We start from the raw sequence: 24,127 nt of genomic DNA, 5'->3' as shown, positions 1-24,127 counted from the left end.
CTCACTGAAACACTCACTGGCACACTCACTGACACACTCACTGACATTCTCACTGACACTCTCACTGACACTGACACTGACACTCTCACTCACACTCGCTCACACTCACTGACACTCTCACTGACACTCTCACTGACACTCTCAATGACACTCTCACTGACACCCTGAAACTGACACTCACTGACACTCTCACTGACACACACACTGACACTTTCACTGACACTCTCACTGATGCTGACACTCTCACTGACACTGACACTCTCACTGACACTCTCACTAACACTGACACTCTCACTGACACTCTCACTGACACTCTCACTCACTGATTTTGACACTCTCACTGACACTTCCACTGACACTCTCACTGACACTCTCACTGACACTCTCACTGACACTCACTGACACTCTCACTGACAATCACTGACACTCTCACTGACACTACCACTGACACTCTCACTGACACTGACACTCTCACTGACACACTGAAACTGACACTCTCACTGACACTGAGACTCTCACTGACACTCTCACTGACACTCTCACTGACACTCTCACTGATGATGACACTGACACTCTCACTGACACTCTCACTGACACTGACACTCACTGACACTCACTCTCACTGAGCTCTCACTGACACTCTCACTGACACTCTCACTGACAATCTCATCGACACTCTCACTGATGATGCCACTGACACTCTCACTGACACTCTCACTAACACTGACACTTCCACTGACACTCTCACTGACACTCACTGACACTCTCACTGAAAATCACTGACACTCTCACTGACACTACCACTGACACTCTCACTGACACTGACACTCTCACTGACACACTGAAACTGACACTCTCACTGAGACTCTGACTGACACTCTCACTGACACTCTCACTGATGATGACACTGACACTCTCACTGACACTCTCACTGACACTCTCACTTTCACTGACACTCACTGACACTCTCACTCTCACTGAGACTCTCACTGATACTCTCACTGACACTGACACTCTCACTGACAATCTCATTGACACTCTCACTGATGATGACACTGACACTCTCACTGACACTCTCACTAACACTGACACTTCCACTGACACTCTCACTGACACTCACTGACACTCTCACTGACAATCACTGACACTCTCACTGACACTACCACTGACACTCTCACTGACACTGACACTCTCACTGACACACTAAAACTGACACTCTCACTGACACTGAGACTCTCACTGACACTCTCACTGACACTCTCACTGATGATGAGACTGACACTCTCACTGACACTCTCACTGACACTCACTCTCACTGACACTCTCACTGACACTCTCACTCACACTCACTCACACTATCTGACACTCTCACTGACACTGACACTCTCACTGACACTCTCACTGACACTTCCACTGACACTCTCACTGACGCTCACTGACACTCTCACTGACAATCACTGCCACTCTCACTGACAATCACTGCCACTCTCACTGACACTGCCACTCACACTGACACTCTCACTGACACACTCACTGACACACTGACACACTCACTGCCACTCTCACTGCCACTCTCACTGACACTCTCACTCACACTCTCACTCTCACTCACACTCACTTACACTCTCACTGACACTGACACTGACACTCTCTCTGACACTCTCACTGACACTCTCACTGACACTCACACTGACACTCTCACGGACACTCTCACTGACGCTGACACTCTCACTGACACTGACACTCTCACTGACACTCTCACTAACACTGACACTCTCACTGACACTTTCACTGACACTCTCACTCTCACTGACACTGACACTCTCACTGATGCTGAAACTTTCCCTGCCACTGACACTCTCACTAACACTGACACTCTCACTGACACTCTCACTGACACTCTCACTCTCACTGACACTCTCACTGACACTGACACTCTCACTGATACTCACTGACACTCTCACTGACACTCTCTTTGACACTGACACTACCACTGACACTGACACTCTCACTGACACTCTCACTGACATTGACACTCTCACTGACACACTCACTGACACTCTCACTGACACTCTCACGGGCACTCACTGACACACTCACTGACACTCTCACTGACACTCTCACTGACACTCTCACTGACATTGACACTCTCACTGACACACTCACTGACACTCTCACTGACACTCTCACGGACACTCACTGACACTGACACTCTCACTGACACTCTCACTCACACTCACTGACACTCTCACTGACAATCACTGACACTCTCACTGACACTACCACTCTCACTGACACTCTCACTGACACTGACACTCTCACTGATACTCACTGACACTCTCACTGACACTCTCACTGGCACTGACACTCTCACTGACATTCTCACTAACACTAACACTCTCACTGACACTCTCACTGACACTGACACTCTCACTGATACTCACTGACACTCTCACTGACACTCTCACACACTGACACTCTCACTGACACTCTCACTCACACTCACTGACACTCTCACTGACAATCACTGACACTCTCACTGACACTACCACTGACACTCTCACTGACACTTCCACTGACACTCTCACTGACACTCTCACTGACACTCTTACTGACACACTCACTAACACACTCACTGACACTCTCTCTGACACTGACCCTGACACTCTCACTCACACTCTCACTCACACTCACTGACACTCTCACTGACACTGACACTCTCACTGACACTGACACTCTCACTGAAACTCTCACTGACACTCTCACTGACACTCACTGACACTCTCACTGACACTCACTGACACTCTCACTGACACTCCCACTGACACTCTCACTGACACTCTCACTCTCACAGACACTGACACTCACTCACACTCACTCACACTATCTGACACTCTCACTGACACTCTCACTGACACTCTCACTGACACTCTCACTGGCACTCTCACTGACACTCACTGACACTCTCACTGACACTCTCACTGACACTGACACTCTCACCGACACTCTCACTTACACTGAAACTGACACTCTCACTGACACTCTCACTCACACTCACTGACACTCTCACTGATTTGAAACTCTCACTGACACTTCCACTGACACTCTCACTGACGCTCACTGACACTCTCACTGACAATCACTGCCACTCTCACTGACAATCACTGCCACTCTCACTGACAATCACTGACACTCTCACTGACACTACCACTGACACTCTCACTGACACTGACACTCTCACTGACACACTGCCACTGACACTCTCACTGACGCTCACTGACACTCTCACTGACAATCACTGCCACTCTCACTGACAATCACTGACACTCTCACTGACACTACCACTGACACTCTCACTGACACTGACACTCTCACTGACACACTGAAACTGACACTCTCACTGACACTGACACTCTCACTGAAACTCTCACTGACACTCTCACTGACACTCACTGACACTCTCACTGACACTCCCACTGACACTCTCACTGACACTCTCACTCTCACAGACACTGACACTCACTCACACTCACTCACACTATCTGACACTCTCACTGACACTCTCACTGACACTCTCACTGACACTCTCACTGGCACTCTCACTGACACTCACTGACACTCTCACTGACACTGACACTCTCACCGACACTCTCACTTACACTGAAACTGACACTCTCACTGACACTCTCACTCACACTCACTGACACTCTCACTGATTTTGAAACTCTCACTGACACTTCCACTGACACTCTCACTGACGCTCACTGACACTCTCACTGACAATCACTGCCACTCTCACTGACAATCACTGCCACTCTCACTGACAATCACTGACACTCTCACTGACACTACCACTGACACTCTCACTGACACTGACACTCTCACTGACACACTGCCACTGACACTCTCACTGACGCTCACTGACACTCTCACTGACAATCACTGCCACTCTCACTGACAATCACTGACACTCTCACTGACACTACCACTGACACTCTCACTGACACTGACACTCTCACTGACACACTGAAACTGACACTCTCACTGACACTGAGACTCTCACTGACACTCTCACTGACACTCTCACTGACACTCTCACTGATGATGACACTGACACTCTCACTGACACTCTCACTGACACTCTCACTAACACTGACACTTCCACTGACACTCTCACTGACACTCACTGACACTCTCACTGAAAATCACTGACACTCTCACTGACACTACCACTGACACTCTCACTGACACTGACACTCTCACTGACACACTGAAACTGACACTCTCACTGAGACTCTGACTGACACTCTCACTGACACTCTCACTGATGATGACACTGACACTCTCACTGACACTCTCACTGACACTCTCACTTTCACTGACACTCACTGACACTCTCACTCTCACTGAGACTCTCACTGATACTCTCACTGACACTGACACTCTCACTGACAATCTCATCGACACTCTCACTGATGATGACACTGACACTCTCACTGACACTCTCACTAACACTGACACTTCCACTGACACTCTCACTGACACTCACTGACACTCTCACTGACAATCACTGACACTCTCACTGACACTACCACTGACACACTCACTGACACTGACACTCTCACTGTCTCGGCTAAGCGAAAACGCTCTCCACGCTTACCGGCTTCGTCTCTGCCAGGAAGTCCAGAAATGGCAAACCAAACAGGAAACAAGAAAAAACGAAGAAACTCCATCGTTTTACACAAGGCGCTACTAGAGCTGCAAACAAACACAGCTTACTCCCAGGATCAGGTGACAAGCACCGGACTGCTGCTAGAGGAGGAGTATAAGTGTAGAAAGAGAGAAAGTGTGAAAGGACATCCGCCCCCAAGCATTCTGGGCTATGTAGTTTTTATCATTCTCACACTAATTTCATTTATTCAGACAACCCAAGTTACGATGTGACACTCACTGACACTACCACTGACACTCTCACTGACACTCTCACTGACACTCTCACTGACACTCTCACTGATACTGACACTCACACTCACACTCACACTCACTCACACTCACTGACACTCTCACTGACACTGACACTCTCACTGACACTCTCACTGACACTGAAACTCTCACCGACACTCTCACTTACACTGACACTGACACTCTCACTCACACTCTCACTCACACTCACTGACACTCTCACTGACAATCACTGACACTCTCACTGACACTACCACTGACACTCTCACTGACACTTCCACTGACACTCTCACTGACACTCTCACTGACACTGACACTCTCACTGACACACTCACTAACACACTCACTGACACTCTCACTGACACTCTCACTGACACTGACACTCTCCCTCACACTCACTGACACTCTCACTGACACTGACACTCTCACTGACACTCTCACTGACACACTGAAACTGACACTCTCACTGACACTGACACTCTCACTGACACTCTTACTGATGATGACACTGACACTCTCACTGACACTCTCACTGACACTCTCACTGACACTCTCACTGACACTCTATTTCTCACTGACACTCTCACTGACACTGACACTCTCACTGATACTCACTGACACTCTCACTGACACTCTCACACACTGACACTCTCACTGACACTCTCACTCACACTCACTGACACTCTCACTGACAATCACTGACACTCTCACTGACACTACCACTGACACTCTCACTGACACTTCCACTGACACTCTCACTGACACTCTCACTGACACTCTCACTGACACTCTTACTGACAGACTCACTAACACACTCACTGACACTCTCACTGACACTGACACTGACACTCTCACTCACACTCTCACTCACACTCACTGACACTCTCACTGACACTGACACTCTCACTGACACTGACACTCTCACTGAAACTCTCACTGACACTCACTGACACTCTCACTGACACTCCCACTGACACTCTCACTGACACTCCCACTGGCACTCTCACTGACACTTTCACTGACACTCTCACTGACACTCTCACTGACACTCTCACTGAAACACTCACTGGCACACTCACTGACACACTCACTGACACTCTCACTGACACTCTCACTGACACTGACACTGACACTCTCACTCACACTCACTCACACTCACTGACACTCTCACTGACACTCTCAATGACACTCTCACTGACACCCCAAAACTGACACTCACTGACACTCTCACTGAAACACTCACTGGCACACTCACTGACACACTCACTGACATTCTCACTGACACTCTCACTGACACTGACACTGACACTCTCACTCACACTCGCTCACACTCACTGACACTCTCACTGACACTCTCACTGACACTCTCAATGACACTCTCACTGACACCCTGAAACTGACACTCACTGACACTCTCACTGACACACACACTGACACTTTCACTGACACTCTCACTGATGCTGACACTCTCACTGACACTGACACTCTCACTGACACTCTCACTAACACTGACACTCTCACTGACACTCTCACTGACACTCTCACTCACTGATTTTGACACTCTCACTGACACTTCCACTGACACTCTCACTGACACTCTCACTGACACTCTCACTGACACTCACTGACACTCTCACTGACAATCACTGACACTCTCACTGACACTACCACTGACACTCTCACTGACACTGACACTCTCACTGACACACTGAAACTGACACTCTCACTGACACTGAGACTCTCACTGACACTCTCACTGACACTCTCACTGACACTCTCACTGATGATGACACTGACACTCTCACTGACACTCTCACTGACACTCTCACTGACACTGACACTCACTGACACTCACTCTCACTGAGCTCTCACTGACACTCTCACTGACACTCTCACTGACAATCTCATCGACACTCTCACTGATGATGCCACTGACACTCTCACTGACACTCTCACTAACACTGACACTTCCACTGACACTCTCACTGACACTCACTGACACTCTCACTGAAAATCACTGACACTCTCACTGACACTACCACTGACACTCTCACTGACACTGACACTCTCACTGACACACTGAAACTGACACTCTCACTGAGACTCTGACTGACACTCTCACTGACACTCTCACTGATGATGACACTCTCACTGACACTCTCACTGACACTCTCACTTTCACTGACACTCACTGACACTCTCACTCTCACTGAGACTCTCACTGATACTCTCACTGACACTGACACTCTCACTGACAATCTCATCGACACTCTCACTGATGATGACACTGACACTCTCACTGACACTCTCACTAACACTGACACTTCCACTGACACTCTCACTGACACTCACTGACACTCTCACTGACAATCAATGACACTCTCACTGACACTACCACTGACACTCTCACTGACACTGACACTCTCACTGACACACTAAAACTGACACTCTCACTGACACTGAGACTCTCACTGACACTCTCACTGACACTCTCACTGATGATGAGACTGACACTCTCACTGACACTCTCACTGACACTCACTCTCACTGACACTCTCACTGACACTCTCACTCACACTCACTCACACTATCTGACACTCTCACTGACACTGACACTCTCACTGACACTCTCACTGACACTTCCACTGACACTCTCACTGACGCTCACTGACACTCTCACTGACAATCACTGCCACTCTCACTGACAATCACTGCCACTCTCACTGACACTGCCACTCACACTGACACTCTCACTGACACACTCACTGACACACTGACACACTCACTGCCACTCTCACTGCCACTCTCACTGACACTCTCACTCACACTCTCACTCTCACTCACACTCACTTACACTCTCACTGACACTGACACTGACACTCTCTCTGACACTCTCACTGACACTCTCACTGACACTCACACTGACACTCTCACGGACACTCTCACTGACGCTGACACTCTCACTGACACTGACACTCTCACTGACACTCTCACTAACACTGACACTCTCACTGACACTTTCACTGACACTCTCACTCTCACTGACACTGACACTCTCACTGATGCTGAAACTTTCCCTGCCACTGACACTCTCACTAACACTGACACTCTCACTGACACTCTCACTGACACTCTCACTCTCACTGACACTCTCACTGACACTGACACTCTCACTGATACTCACTGACACTCTCACTGACACTCTCTTTGACACTGACACTACCACTGACACTGACACTCTCACTGACACTCTCACTGACATTGACACTCTCACTGACACACTCACTGACACTCTCACTGACACTCTCACGGGCACTCACTGACACACTCACTGACACTCTCACTGACACTCTCACTGACACTCTCACTGACATTGACACTCTCACTGACACACTCACTGACACTCTCACTGACACTCTCACGGACACTCACTGACACTGACACTCTCACTGACACTCTCACTCACACTCACTGACACTCTCACTGACAATCACTGACACTCTCACTGACACTACCACTCTCACTGACACTCTCACTGACACTGACACTCTCACTGATACTCACTGACACTCTCACTGACACTCTCACTGGCACTGACACTCTCACTGACATTCTCACTAACACTAACACTCTCACTGACACTCTCACTGACACTGACACTCTCACTGATACTCACTGACACTCTCACTGACACTCTCACACACTGACACTCTCACTGACACTCTCACTCACACTCACTGACACTCTCACTGACAATCACTGACACTCTCACTGACACTACCACTGACACTCTCACTGACACTTCCACTGACACTCTCACTGACACTCTCACTGACACTCTTACTGACACACTCACTAACACACTCACTGACACTCTCTCTGACACTGACCCTGACACTCTCACTCACACTCTCACTCACACTCACTGACACTCTCACTGACACTGACACTCTCACTGACACTGACACTCTCACTGAAACTCTCACTGACACTCTCACTGACACTCACTGACACTCTCACTGACACTCACTGACACTCTCACTGACACTCCCACTGACACTCTCACTGACACTCTCACTCTCACAGACACTGACACTCACTCACACTCACTCACACTATCTGACACTCTCACTGACACTCTCACTGACACTCTCACTGACACTCTCACTGGCACTCTCACTGACACTCACTGACACTCTCACTGACACTCTCACTGACACTGACACTCTCACCGACACTCTCACTTACACTGAAACTGACACTCTCACTGACACTCTCACTCACACTCACTGACACTCTCACTGATTTGAAACTCTCACTGACACTTCCACTGACACTCTCACTGACGCTCACTGACACTCTCACTGACAATCACTGCCACTCTCACTGACAATCACTGCCACTCTCACTGACAATCACTGACACTCTCACTGACACTACCACTGACACTCTCACTGACACTGACACTCTCACTGACACACTGCCACTGACACTCTCACTGACGCTCACTGACACTCTCACTGACAATCACTGCCACTCTCACTGACAATCACTGACACTCTCACTGACACTACCACTGACACTCTCACTGACACTGACACTCTCACTGACACACTGAAACTGACACTCTCACTGACACTGACACTCTCACTGAAACTCTCACTGACACTCTCACTGACACTCACTGACACTCTCACTGACACTCACTGACACTCTCACTGACACTCCCACTGACACTCTCACTGACACTCTCACTCTCACAGACACTGACACTCACTCACACTCACTCACACTATCTGACACTCTCACTGACACTCTCACTGACACTCTCACTGACACTCTCACTGGCACTCTCACTGACACTCACTGACACTCTCACTGACACTGACACTCTCACCGACACTCTCACTTACACTGAAACTGACACTCTCACTGACACTCTCACTCACACTCACTGACACTCTCACTGATTTTGAAACTCTCACTGACACTTCCACTGACACTCTCACTGACGCTCACTGACACTCTCACTGACAATCACTGCCACTCTCACTGACAATCACTGCCACTCTCACTGACAATCACTGACACTCTCACTGACACTACCACTGACACTCTCACTGACACTGACACTCTCACTGACACACTGCCACTGACACTCTCACTGACGCTCACTGACACTCTCACTGACAATCACTGCCACTCTCACTGACAATCACTGACACTCTCACTGACACTACCACTGACACTCTCACTGACACTGACACTCTCACTGACACACTGAAACTGACACTCTCACTGACACTGAGACTCTCACTGACACTCTCACTGACACTCTCACTGACACTCTCACTGATGATGACACTGACACTCTCACTGACACTCTCACTGACACTCTCACTAACACTGACACTTCCACTGACACTCTCACTGACACTCACTGACACTCTCACTGAAAATCACTGACACTCTCACTGACACTACCACTGACACTCTCACTGACACTGACACTCTCACTGACACACTGAAACTGACACTCTCACTGAGACTCTGACTGACACTCTCACTGACACTCTCACTGATGATGACACTGACACTCTCACTGACACTCTCACTGACACTCTCACTTTCACTGACACTCACTGACACTCTCACTCTCACTGAGACTCTCACTGATACTCTCACTGACACTGACACTCTCACTGACAATCTCATCGACACTCTCACTGATGATGACACTGACACTCTCACTGACACTCTCACTAACACTGACACTTCCACTGACACTCTCACTGACACTCACTGACACTCTCACTGACAATCACTGACACTCTCACTGACACTACCACTGACACACTCACTGACACTGACACTCTCACTGTCTCGGCTAAGCGAAAACGCTCTCCACGCTTACCGGCTTCGTCTCTGCCAGGAAGTCCAGAAATGGCAAACCAAACAGGAAACAAGAAAAAACGAAGAAACTCCATCGTTTTACACAAGGCGCTACTAGAGCTGCAAACAAACACAGCTTACTCCCAGGATCAGGTGACAAGCACCGGACTGCTGCTAGAGGAGGAGTATAAGTGTAGAAAGAGAGAAAGTGTGAAAGGACATCCGCCCCCAAGCATTCTGGGCTATGTAGTTTTTATCATTCTCACACTAATTTCATTTATTCAGACAACCCAAGTTACGATGTGACACTCACTGACACTACCACTGACACTCTCACTGACACTCTCACTGACACTCTCACTGACACTCTCACTGATACTGACACTCACACTCACACTCACACTCACTCACACTCACTGACACTCTCACTGACACTGACACTCTCACTGACACTCTCACTGACACTGAAACTCTCACCGACACTCTCACTTACACTGACACTGACACTCTCACTCACACTCTCACTCACACTCACTGACACTCTCACTGACAATCACTGACACTCTCACTGACACTACCACTGACACTCTCACTGACACTTCCACTGACACTCTCACTGACACTCTCACTGACACTGACACTCTCACTGACACACTCACTGACACTCTCACTGACACTCTCACTGACACTGACACTCTCCCTCACACTCACTGACACTCTCACTGACACTGACACTCTCACTGACACTCTCACTGACACACTGAAACTGACACTCTCACTGACACTGACACTCTCACTGACACTCTTACTGATGATGACACTGACACTCTCACTGACACTCTCACTGACACTCTCACTGACACTCTCACTGACACTCTATTTCTCACTGACACTCTCACTGACACTGACACTGACACTCTCACTGACAATCTCATCGACACTCTCAATGACACTCTCACTGACACTGACACTCTCACCGAAACTCACTGACACTCTCACTGACACTCTCACTGACACTCAAGGACACTCACTGGCACTCTCACTGACACTGACACTCTCAATGACATTTTCACTGACACACTCACTGACACTCATTGACACTGACACTCTCACTGACATTCACTGACACACTCACTTACACACTCACTGACACTCTCACTGACACTGTCACTGACACTCTCACTGACACTCTCACTGACACTGAAACTGACACTCTCACTGACACTCTCACTGACACTAAATGACACTCTCATTGACACTCACTGACACTCACACTGAAACTGACACTCTCACTGACACTCTTACTGACACTGACACTCTCACTGAAACTCTCACTGGCACTCACTGCCACTCTCACTGACACTCACTGACACTCTCACTGACACTCACTGACACTCACTGACACTCTCACTCACTGACACTCTCACTGACACTCACTGACACTCTCACTGACACTCCCACTGACACTCTCACTGACACTCTCACTGACACTCACTGACACTCTCACTGACAATCACTGACACTCTCACTGACACTACCACTGACAATCTCACTGACACTTTCACTGACATTCTCACTGACACTGACATCTCACTGACACTCTCACTGACACTCACTCTCACTGACACTCTCACTGACACTGACACTCTCACTGATACTCACTGACACTCTCACTGACACTCTCACTGGCACTGACACTCTCACTGACACTCTCACTAACACTAACACTCTCACTGACACTCTCACTGACACTGACACTCTCACTGATACTCACTGACACTCTCACTGACACTCTCACACACTGACACTCTCACTGACACTCTCACTCACACTCACTGACACTCTCACTGACAATCACTGACACTCTCACTGACACTACCACTGACACTCTCACTGACACTTCCACTGACACTCTCACTGACACTCTCACTGACACTCTCACACACTGACACTCTCACTGACACTCTCACTCACACTCACTGACACTCTCACTGACAATCACTGACACTCTCACTGACACTACCACTGACACTCTCACTCACACTCACTGACACTCTCACTGACACTGACACTCTCACTGACACTGACACTCTCACTGAAACTCTCACTGAAACACTCACTGGCACACTCACTGACACACTCACTGACACTCTCACTGACACTCTCAATGACACTCTCACTGACACCCCAAAACTGACACTCACTGACACTCTCACTGAAACACTCACTGGCACACTCACTGACACACTCACTGACATTCTCACTGACACTCTCACTGACACTGCCACTGACGCTCTCACTCACACTCGCTCACACTCACTGACACTCTCACTGACACTCTCACTGACACTCTCAATGACACTCTCACTGACACCCTGAAACTGACACTCACTGACACTCTCACTGACACACACACTGACACTTTCACTGACACTCTCACTGATGCTGACACTCTCACTGACACTGACACTCTCACTGACACTCTCACTAACACTGACACTCTCACTGACACTCTCACTGACACTCTCACTCACTGATTTTGACACTCTCACTGACACTTCCACTGACACTCTCACTGACACTCTCACTGACACTCTCACTGACACTCACTGACACTCTCACTGACAATCACTGACACTCTCACTGACACTACCACTGACACTCTCACTGACACTGACACTCTCACTGACACACTGAAACTGACACTCTCACTGACACTGAGACTCTCACTGACACTCTCACTGACACTCTCACTGATGATGACACTGACACTCTCACTGACACTCTCACTGACACTCTCACTGACACTGACACTCACTGACACTCACTCTCACTGAGCTCTCACTGACACTCTCACTGACACTGACACTCTCACTGACAATCTCATCGACACTCTCACTGATGATGCTTTGACACTCTCACTGACACTCTCACTAACACTGACACTTCCACTGACACTCTCACTGACACTCACTGACACTGTCACTGAAAATCACTGACACTCTCACTGACACTACCACTGACACTCTCACTGACACTGACACTCTCACTGACACACTGAAACTGACACTCTCACTGAGACTCTGACTGACACTCTCACTGACACTCTCACTGATGATGACACTGACACTCTCACTGACACTCTCACTGACACTCTCACTTTCACTGACACTCACTGACACTCTCACTCTCACTGAGACTCTCACTGATACTCTCACTGACACTGACACTCTCACTGACAATCTCATCGACACTCTCACTGATGATGACACTGACACTCTCACTGACACTCTCACTAACACTGACACTTCCACTGACACTCTCACTGACACTCACTGACACTCTCACTGACAATCACTGACACTCTCACTGACACTACCACTGACACTCTCACTGACACTGACACTCTCACTGACACACTAAAACTGACACTCTCACTGACACTGAGACTCTCACTGACACTCTCACTGACACTCTCACTGATGATGAGACTGACACTCTCACTGACACTCTCACTGACACTCACTCTCACTGACACTCTGACACTCTCACAGACACTCTCACTCTCACCGACACTGACACTCTCACTCACACTCACTCACACTATCTGACACTCTCACTGACACTGACACTCTCACTGACACTCTCACTGACACTTCCACTGACGCTCTCACTGACGCTCACTGACACTCTCACTGACAATCACTGCCACTCTCACTGACAATCACTGCCACTCTCACTGACACTGCCACTCACACTGACACTCTCACTGACACACTCACTGACACACTGACACACTCACTGCCACTCTCACTGCCACTCTCACTGACACTCTCACTCAGACTCTCACTCTCACTCACACTCACTTACACTCTCACTGACACTGACACTGACACTCTCTCTGACACTCTCACTGACACTCTCACTGACACTCACACTGACACTCTCACGGACACTCTCACTGACGCTGACACTCTCACTGACACTGACACTCTCACTGACACTCTCACTAACACTGACACTCTCACTGACACTTTCACTGACACTCTCACTCTCACTGACACTGACACTCTCACTGATGCTGAAACTTTCCCTGCCACTGACACTCTCACTAACACTGACACTCTCACTGACACTCTCACTGACACTCTCACTCTCACTGACACTCTCACTGACACTGACACTCTCACTGATACTCACTGACACTCTCACTGACACTCTCACTGACACTCTCTTTGACACTGACACTACCACTGACACTGACACTCTCACTGACACTCTCACTGACATTGACACTCTCACTGACACACTCACTGACACTCTCACTGACACTCTCACGGGCACTCACTGACACACTCACTGACACTCTCACTGACACTCTCACTGACACTCTCACTGACATTGACACTCTCACTGACACACTCACTGACACTCTCACTGACACTCTCACGGACACTCACTGACACTGACACTCTCACTGACACTCTCACTCACACTCACTGACACTCTCACTGACAATCACTGACACTCTCACTGACACTACCACTGACAATCTCACTGACACTTTCACTGACATTCTCACTGACACTGACATCTCACTGACACTCTCACTGACACTCTCACTCTCACTGACACTCTCACTGACACTGACACTCTCACTGATACTCACTGACACTCTCACTGACACTCTCACTGGCACTGACACTCTCACTGACATTCTCACTAACACTAACACTCTCACTGACACTCTCACTGACACTGACACTCTCACTGATACTCACTGACACTCTCACTGACACTCTCACACACTGACACTCTCACTGACACTCTCACTCACACTCACTGACACTCTCACTGACAATCACTGACACTCTCACTGACACTACCACTGACACTCTCACTGACACTTCCACTGACACTCTCACTGACACTCTCACTGACACTCTTACTGACACACTCACTAACACACTCACTGACACTCTCACTGACACTGACCCTGACACTCTCACTCACACTCTCACTCACACTCACTGACACTCTCACTGACACTGACACTCTCACTGACACTGACACTCTCACTGAAACTCTCACTGACACTCTCACTGACACTCACTGACACTCTCACTGACACTCACTGACACTCTCACTGACACTCCCACTGACACTCTCACTGACACTCTCACTCTCACAGACACTGACACTCACTCACACTCACTCACACTATCTGACACTCTCACTGACACTGACACTCTCACTGACACTCTTACTGACACTCTCACTGGCACTCTCACTGATACTCACTGACACTCTCACTGACACTCTCACTGACACTGACACTCTCACCGACACTCTCACTTACACTGAAACTGACACTCTCACTGACACTCTCACTCACACTCACTGACACTCTCACTGATTTTGAAACTCTCACTGACACTTCCACTGACACTCTCACTGACGCTCACTGACACTCTCACTGACAATCACTGCCACTCTCACTGACAATCACTGCCACTCTCACTGACAATCACTGACACTCTCACTGACACTACCACTGACACTCTCACTGACACTGACACTCTCACTGACACACTGCCACTGACACTCTCACTGACGCTCACTGACACTCTCACTGACAATCACTGCCACTCTCACTGACAATCACTGACACTCTCACTGACACTACCACTGACACTCTCACTGACACTGAGACTCTCACTGACACACTGAAACTGACACTCTCACTGACACTGAGACTCTCACTGACACTCTCACTGACACTCTCACTGACACTCTCACTGATGATGACACTGACACTCTCACTGACACTCTCACTGACACTCTCACTAACACTGACACTTCCACTGACACTCTCACTGACACTCACTGACACTCTCACTGAAAATCACTGACACTCTCACTGACACTACCACTGACACTCTCACTGACACTGACACTCTCACTGACACACTGAAACTGACACTCTCACTGAGACTCTGACTGACACTCTCACTGACACTCTCACTGATGATGACACTGACACTCTCACTGACACTCTCACTGACACTCTCACTTTCACTGACACTCACTGACACTCTCACTCTCACTGAGACTCTCACTGATACTCTCACTGACACTGACACTCTCACTGACAATCTCATCGACACTCTCACTGATGATGACACTGACACTCTCACTGACACTCTCACTAACACTGACACTTCCACTGACACTCTCACTGACACTCACTGACACTCTCACTGACAATCACTGACACTCTCACTGACACTACCACTGACACTCTCACTGACACTGACACTCTCACTGACACACTAAAACTGACACTCTCACTGACACTGAGACTCTCACTGACACTCTCACTGATGATGAGACTGACACTCTCACTGACACTCTCACTGACACTCTCACTCTCACTGACACTCTCACTGACACTCTCACTGACACTCTCACTCTCACCGACACTGACACTGACACTCTCACTCACACTCACTCACACTATCTGACACTCTCACTGACACTGACACTCTCACTGACACTCTTACTGACACTCTCACTGGCACTCTCACTGATACTCACTGACACTCTCACTGACACTCTCACTGACACTGACACTCTCACCGACACTCTCACTTACACTGAAACTGACACTCTCACTGACACTCTCACTCACACTCACTGACACTCTCACTGATTTTGAAACTCTCACTGACACTTCCACTGACACTCTCACTGACGCTCACTGACACTCTCACTGACAATCACTGCCACTCTCACTGACAATCACTGCCACTCTCACTGACACTGCCACTCACACTGACACTCTCACTGACACACTCACTGACACACTGACACACTCACTGCCACTCTCACTGCCACTCTCACTGACACTCTCACTCACACTCTCACTCTCACTCACACTCACTTACACTCTCACTGACACTGACACTGACACTCTCTCTGACACTCTCACTGACACTCTCACTGACACTCACACTGACACTCTCACGGACACTCTCACTGACGCTGACACTCTCACTGACACTGACACTCTCACTGACACTCTCACTAACACTGACACTCTCACTGACACTTTCACTGACACTCTCACTCTCACTGACACTGACACTCTCACTGATGCTGAAACTTTCCCTGCCACTGACACTCTCACTAACACTGACACTCTCACTGACTGTTGGACTTGGCCCTTCTGGCAGGTTCACCCCTGAACTTTTTGCCTAGTGATTTCTGGTCTTTGTGCACTTTGACACTGTGGCGCAGTGTAAAGTGCGTCCTCTCCCTGAGTGCGTGTGTGAGATTGGCCTGCTCTCCCATAGGAATGCATGGGGAATGTCTGTGTCCCTGGTAGTTCCTGATGCGTGAGGCGTGCATGGTCAAGCTTGGTATGTGCGAACTCGTGAGAGTGAATGCTGCGCAATGGTATGTGCGGTGTGTATGTGTCTTGTGCGGAAGCAGCACTTCTAGACATGGCTGTGTATGTGCTGTGAAGGTGCTGGCGTGTGATTGGCTGGAGCTGGCTGGGATGCCAGGCTCCGTTCCTGATGCGTGAGGCGTGCATGGTCAAGCTTGGTATGTGCGAACTCGTGAGAGTGAATGCTGCGCAATGGTATGTGCGGTGTGTATGTGTCTTGTGCGGAAGCAGCACTTCTAGACATGGCTGTGTATGTGCTGTGAAGGTGCTGGCGTGTGATTGGCTGGAGCTGGCTGGGATGCCAGGCTCCAGTAGTCTGTGTGGGTCTGCCCCAGTGGTGAATGGAGAGATTAGCATGCTGATGTGAGGGAGGGGCTGCGCCTGTGTCCTGAATGAGGCTGGGTTTCCCCCACACAATGCTGGCTCCGCCCCCTGTGGTGCGACTGATGACCCTAGCCTGCCTGATGAATGAAAGGGGTGGTTGAGCCATCAACAGTGCTCACAGACCAGCTGCGACTGGTTCTGCCCCCACCCTGCACCTACAGACAAAAGAGAAAGGTGTATAAAAGAGGGGCTGTGACCCCATGAAAATGTTCTTGTTTGCTGCTTGAATCTGCCAGGGGCGTGTTGCTGCTTGGGCCCAGGGGGAAGGCTTGCCTCCCCTGGGCCCTGCCCAGCCCCTGGACTTCTGAAGAGCTTTGCTGGACTTTGGTCCCTTATAGCGCTTGGGAGCGCTGTTTATTCCCCTCTAGCGCTGTGCTTGGACTTTTGCTGGACTTGTGTTCCCCTGAGGCGCCTGGAGGCCCTTTGTCCTGTCCAGTGGTGCTGGGAGCGCTTGTGTGCTGTCCCTAGCGCATTGGAGCGCTTTGTGTCCCGCTAGCGCTGTGAGCGCTTTATTTTTCATGCCTGGGCAGAGCGCTGTCGTTTTCCCTCTGAGGGAAGCGCTCCTGCCCCTCTGGTGCCCCAGAGTGCTTCGTTGCACTTTCTTCTTAAATACGGGTGCCACCCCGTTTATTTAATTAATTGGCGAGTGCCCACCTCGCTGTGTTGGTTTTAATTAATCTCGAGGGTGCCACCCCTCGCTATGCCCCGAGAAATCACCGCCGCAGCCGCGGGCAAAACCGGAAGTCAGGCGGCATCGCGCCTGACTGTAGGCGGGACTTCCGGGTTGCTGAAGGAAGTCCCGCCCGCCGCCGTGCTCTGATTGGCCAGGGCGCCCGGCCAGAGAAGAGGAGCCCGGAGCCTTGAGGGCTCCACTTTCCAAGTCCCGGTCCCGAGATGGGGGACCGGGTGAAGATGCCCCCCTCCCCTCCTGGAGCCGGATGTTGCGTGTTGGGGCTCCCAGGAGTGAGGGGAGCCCCAGAGGCGAAGTCCTGCGCTGCCCCCGGTGAGGGGACACAGAGAGAATGGACGCCCGGAGCCCGGTAAGGAGAGGGGCCTCGGGGCTGTCCTGATTGTTCTTTGAGCGGCCCCACATGATAGCGGGCCGCTCCCACGATGTGGCCATATCTGTCTTCAGGGGCAGAGTGATGCCTAGAGCCCGAGTGGCCCCCACCTGTTTTGGCCCCATTCTTCCTAGAGCCAGAGGGCTCCATTGTTGGGGGAGAGTTCCTTATTGGAGGAGCCAGAGTGCTCCAGGGGACACATGAATGTGTTTAGAGCCTAGAGGGCTCCAACCTATTGCGCAGTTTTGATGTAGTTTTTGTTCCTGAGGGGCCAGTGAGGGCCCCTGGCGCCGATATGTTTCCAGTTGCCCAGCAATTAGTGGGCAGCTGCACCGTGTAGGTCTTTTCTTTTCTAGGGACATGTTCTGGACTTTAGGAGTGAGGCGCACTCCTTCATCCCTGGCCTTTCCCCAGCTGCGCAGCACTTAGTGCCAGCTGCAGCGTTTAGGCCCCCCCCTGTTCTGTCCCTCAGCTGCCCAGCACTTTGTGGGCAGCTGCTACGTTTAGGTTTTGGCGCAGTGGCGCAACCTGGACCCTGGACTTTGATGTAAGTTCTATGCTAATGTGAATTATGCGAAGTGTTCTTTGCTGCACCCCTGAATGTGTTGTTGATACATCATGTGTTTTGTCCCCAGGTCTATACCCCTAAATGTATGTTGATATTTAGTTGGTTGTTCTTGCTAGTGCAGGTGGTGCTAGTAAGGTCCTGGTTCCCTGCATGACCTGTTCCTAGGGTGGTTAGGATTGCGTAGGGAGTACTTACCTGATTACCAGTAGTGACTGGTTGTATGTTATTTTTGTGCTACAATTTTACATTCTAAGTGCTATTTCTAAAAAGTGTTACTTCTAAAAGTGCAAATTCCTGACAGTGGTCCAGGTGGCCCTGTCTTGTAAATATCCCCTGTAAATTCTGCCCGTGCCTCTGGCACATTGTAAAGTGTGTGTTTTATCTAATGTATTTTGGTGTAATACAAAGGCTATTTTTATATATAACCTTGTGTGGAGTTTCCTTTGTGGTGGGCCTTGGGTGTTGTTGCTGGGGTGCGTGCGCAAATACTTAACTCATATCGCCTCCAAGTTTAGCCTTGCTGCTCGCGCCACGTTACCTAGAGGGCGAGTAGGGGTTATCTTGGCGTGTAACTCCCTTGCCCTGACCTTAGGAATGGTGATCCCTGACTGACCTCAACGCGAGTCTTGGCCAGCCAGGGTCCCATTTCTAACACTGACACTCTCACTGACACTCTCACTCTCACTGACACTCTCACTGACACTGACACTCTCACTGATACTCACTGACACTCTCACTGACACTCTCTTTGACACTGACACTACCACTGACACTGACACTCTCACTGACACTCTCACTGACATTGACACTCTCACTGACACACTCACTGACACTCTCACTGACACTCTCACGGACACTCACTGACACACTCACTGACACTCTCACTGACACTCTCACTGAAACTCTCACTGACATTGACACTCTCACTGACACACTCACTGACACTCTCACTGACACTCTCACGGACACTCACTGACACTGACACTCTCACTGACACTCTCAGTCACACTCAATGACACTCTCACTGACACTGACACTCTCACTGACACACACTGAAAATGACACTCTCACTGACACTCGCACTGACACTCTCACTGACCTTCTCACTGACACTCTCACGGACACTGACACTCTCACTGACACTGACACTCTCACTGGCACACTCACTGACACACTCACTAACACTCTCACTGACACTCTCACTGACACTCTCACTCACACTCACTCACACTCACTGACACTCTCACTGACACTCTCACTGACACTCTCACTGACACTCTCACTGACACTCTCACTGACACACTGAAGCTGACACTCTCTCTGACACTCTCACCGACACTCACACTGACACTTTCACTGACACTCTCACTGACACTGACACTCTCACTGACACTCTCACTGACACTCTCACTGATACACACTGACACTCTCACTGACACTCTCCCTGCCACTGACACTCTCACTGACACTCTCACTGACACTCTCACCGACACTCTCACTTACACTGAAACTGACACTCACTGACACTCTCACTCACACTCACTGACACTCTCACTGATACTGACACTCTCACTGACACTCTCACTGACACTCCCACTGACACTCTCACTGACACTCTCACTGACACTCACTGACACTCTCACTGACAATCACTGACACTCTCACTGACACTCTCACTGACACTAAATGACACTCTCATTGACACTCACTGACACTCACACTGAAACTGACACTCTCAATGACACTCTTACTGACACTGACACTCTCACTGAAACTCTCACTGGCACTCACTGCCACTCTCACTGACACTCACTGACACTCTCACTGACACTCACTGACACTCACTGACATTCTCACTCACTGACACTCTCACTGACACTCACTGACACTCTCACTGACACTCCCACTGACACTCTCACTGACACTCTCACTGACACTCACTGACACTCTCACTGACAATCACTGACACTCTCACTGACACTCTCACTGACACTGACACTCTCACTGATACTCACTGACACTCTCACTGACACTCTCACACACTGACACTCTCACTGACACTCTCACTCACACTCACTGACACTCTCACTGACAATCACTGACACTCTCACTGACACTCTCACTGACACTCTTACTGACACACTCACTAACACACTCACTGACACTCTCACTGACACTGACCCTGACACTCTCACTCACACTCTCACTCACTGACACTCTCACTGACACTGACACTCTCACTGACACTGACACTCTCACTGAAACTCTCACTGACACTCTCACTGACACTCACTGACACTCTCACTGACACTCACTGACACTCTCACTGACACTCCCACTGACACTCTCACTGACACTCTCACTCTCACCGACACTGACACTGACACTCACTCACACTCACTCACACTATCTGACACTCTCACTGACACTGACACTCTCACTGACACTCTTACTGACACTCTCACTGGCACTCTCACTGATACTCACTGACACTCTCACTGACACTCTCACTGACACTGACACTCTCACCGACACTCTCACTTACACTGAAACTGACACTCTCACTGACACTCTCACTCACACTCACTGACACTCTAACTGATTTTGAAACTCTCACTGACACTTCCACTGACACTCTCACTGACGCTCACTGACACTCTCACTGACAATCACTGCCACTGTCACTGACAATCACTGCCACTCTCACTGACACTGCCACTCTCACTGACACTCTCACTGACACACTCACTGACACACTGACACACTCACTGCCACTCTCACTGACACTCTCACTCACACTCTCACTCTCACTCACACTCACTTACACTCTCACTGACACTGACACTCTCTCTGACACTCTCACTGACACTCTCACTGACACTCACACTGACACTCTCACGGACACTCTCACTGACGCTGACACTCTCACTGACACTGACACTCTCACTGACACTCTCACTAACACTGACACTCTCACTGACACTTTCACTGACACTCTCACTCTCACTGACACTGACACTCTCACTGATGCTGAAACTTTCCCTGCCACTGACACTCTCACTAACACTGACACTCTCACTGACACTCTCACTGACACTCTCACTCTCACTGACACTCTCACTGACACTGACACTCTCACTGATACTCACTGACACTCTCACTGACACTCTCTTTGACACTGACACTACCACTGACACTGACACTCTCACTGACACTCTCACTGACATTGACACTCTCACTGACACACTCACTGACACTCTCACTGACACTCTCACGGACACTCACTGACACACTCACTGACACTCTCACTGACACTCTCACTGACACTCTCACTGACATTGACACTCTCACTGACACACTCACTGACACTCTCACTGACACTCTCACGGACACTCACTGACACTGACACTCTTACTGACACTCTCAGTCACACTCAATGACACTCTCACTGACACTGACACTCTCACTGACACACACTGAAAATGACACTCTCACTGACACTCGCACTGACACTCTCACTGACCTTCTCACTGACACTCTCACGGACACTGACACTCTCACTGACACTGACACTCTCACTGGCACACTCACTGACACACTCACTGACACTCTCACTGACACTCTCACTGACACTCTCACTCACACTCACTCACACTCACTGACACTCTCACTGACACTCTCACTGACACACTGAAGCTGACACTCTCTCTGACACTCTCACCGACACTCACACTGACACTTTCACTGACACTCTCACTGACGCTGACACTCTCACTGACACTGACACTCTCACTGACACTGACACTCTCA

This window comes from Lissotriton vulgaris, chromosome 6 (genome assembly GCF_964263255.1).
Source record: "Lissotriton vulgaris chromosome 6, aLisVul1.2, whole genome shotgun sequence".
Taxonomy (NCBI): domain Eukaryota; kingdom Metazoa; phylum Chordata; class Amphibia; order Caudata; family Salamandridae; genus Lissotriton; species Lissotriton vulgaris.
The sequence above is the reverse complement of the archived record's forward strand: the minus strand, read 5'-3'. Positions refer to the sequence as shown.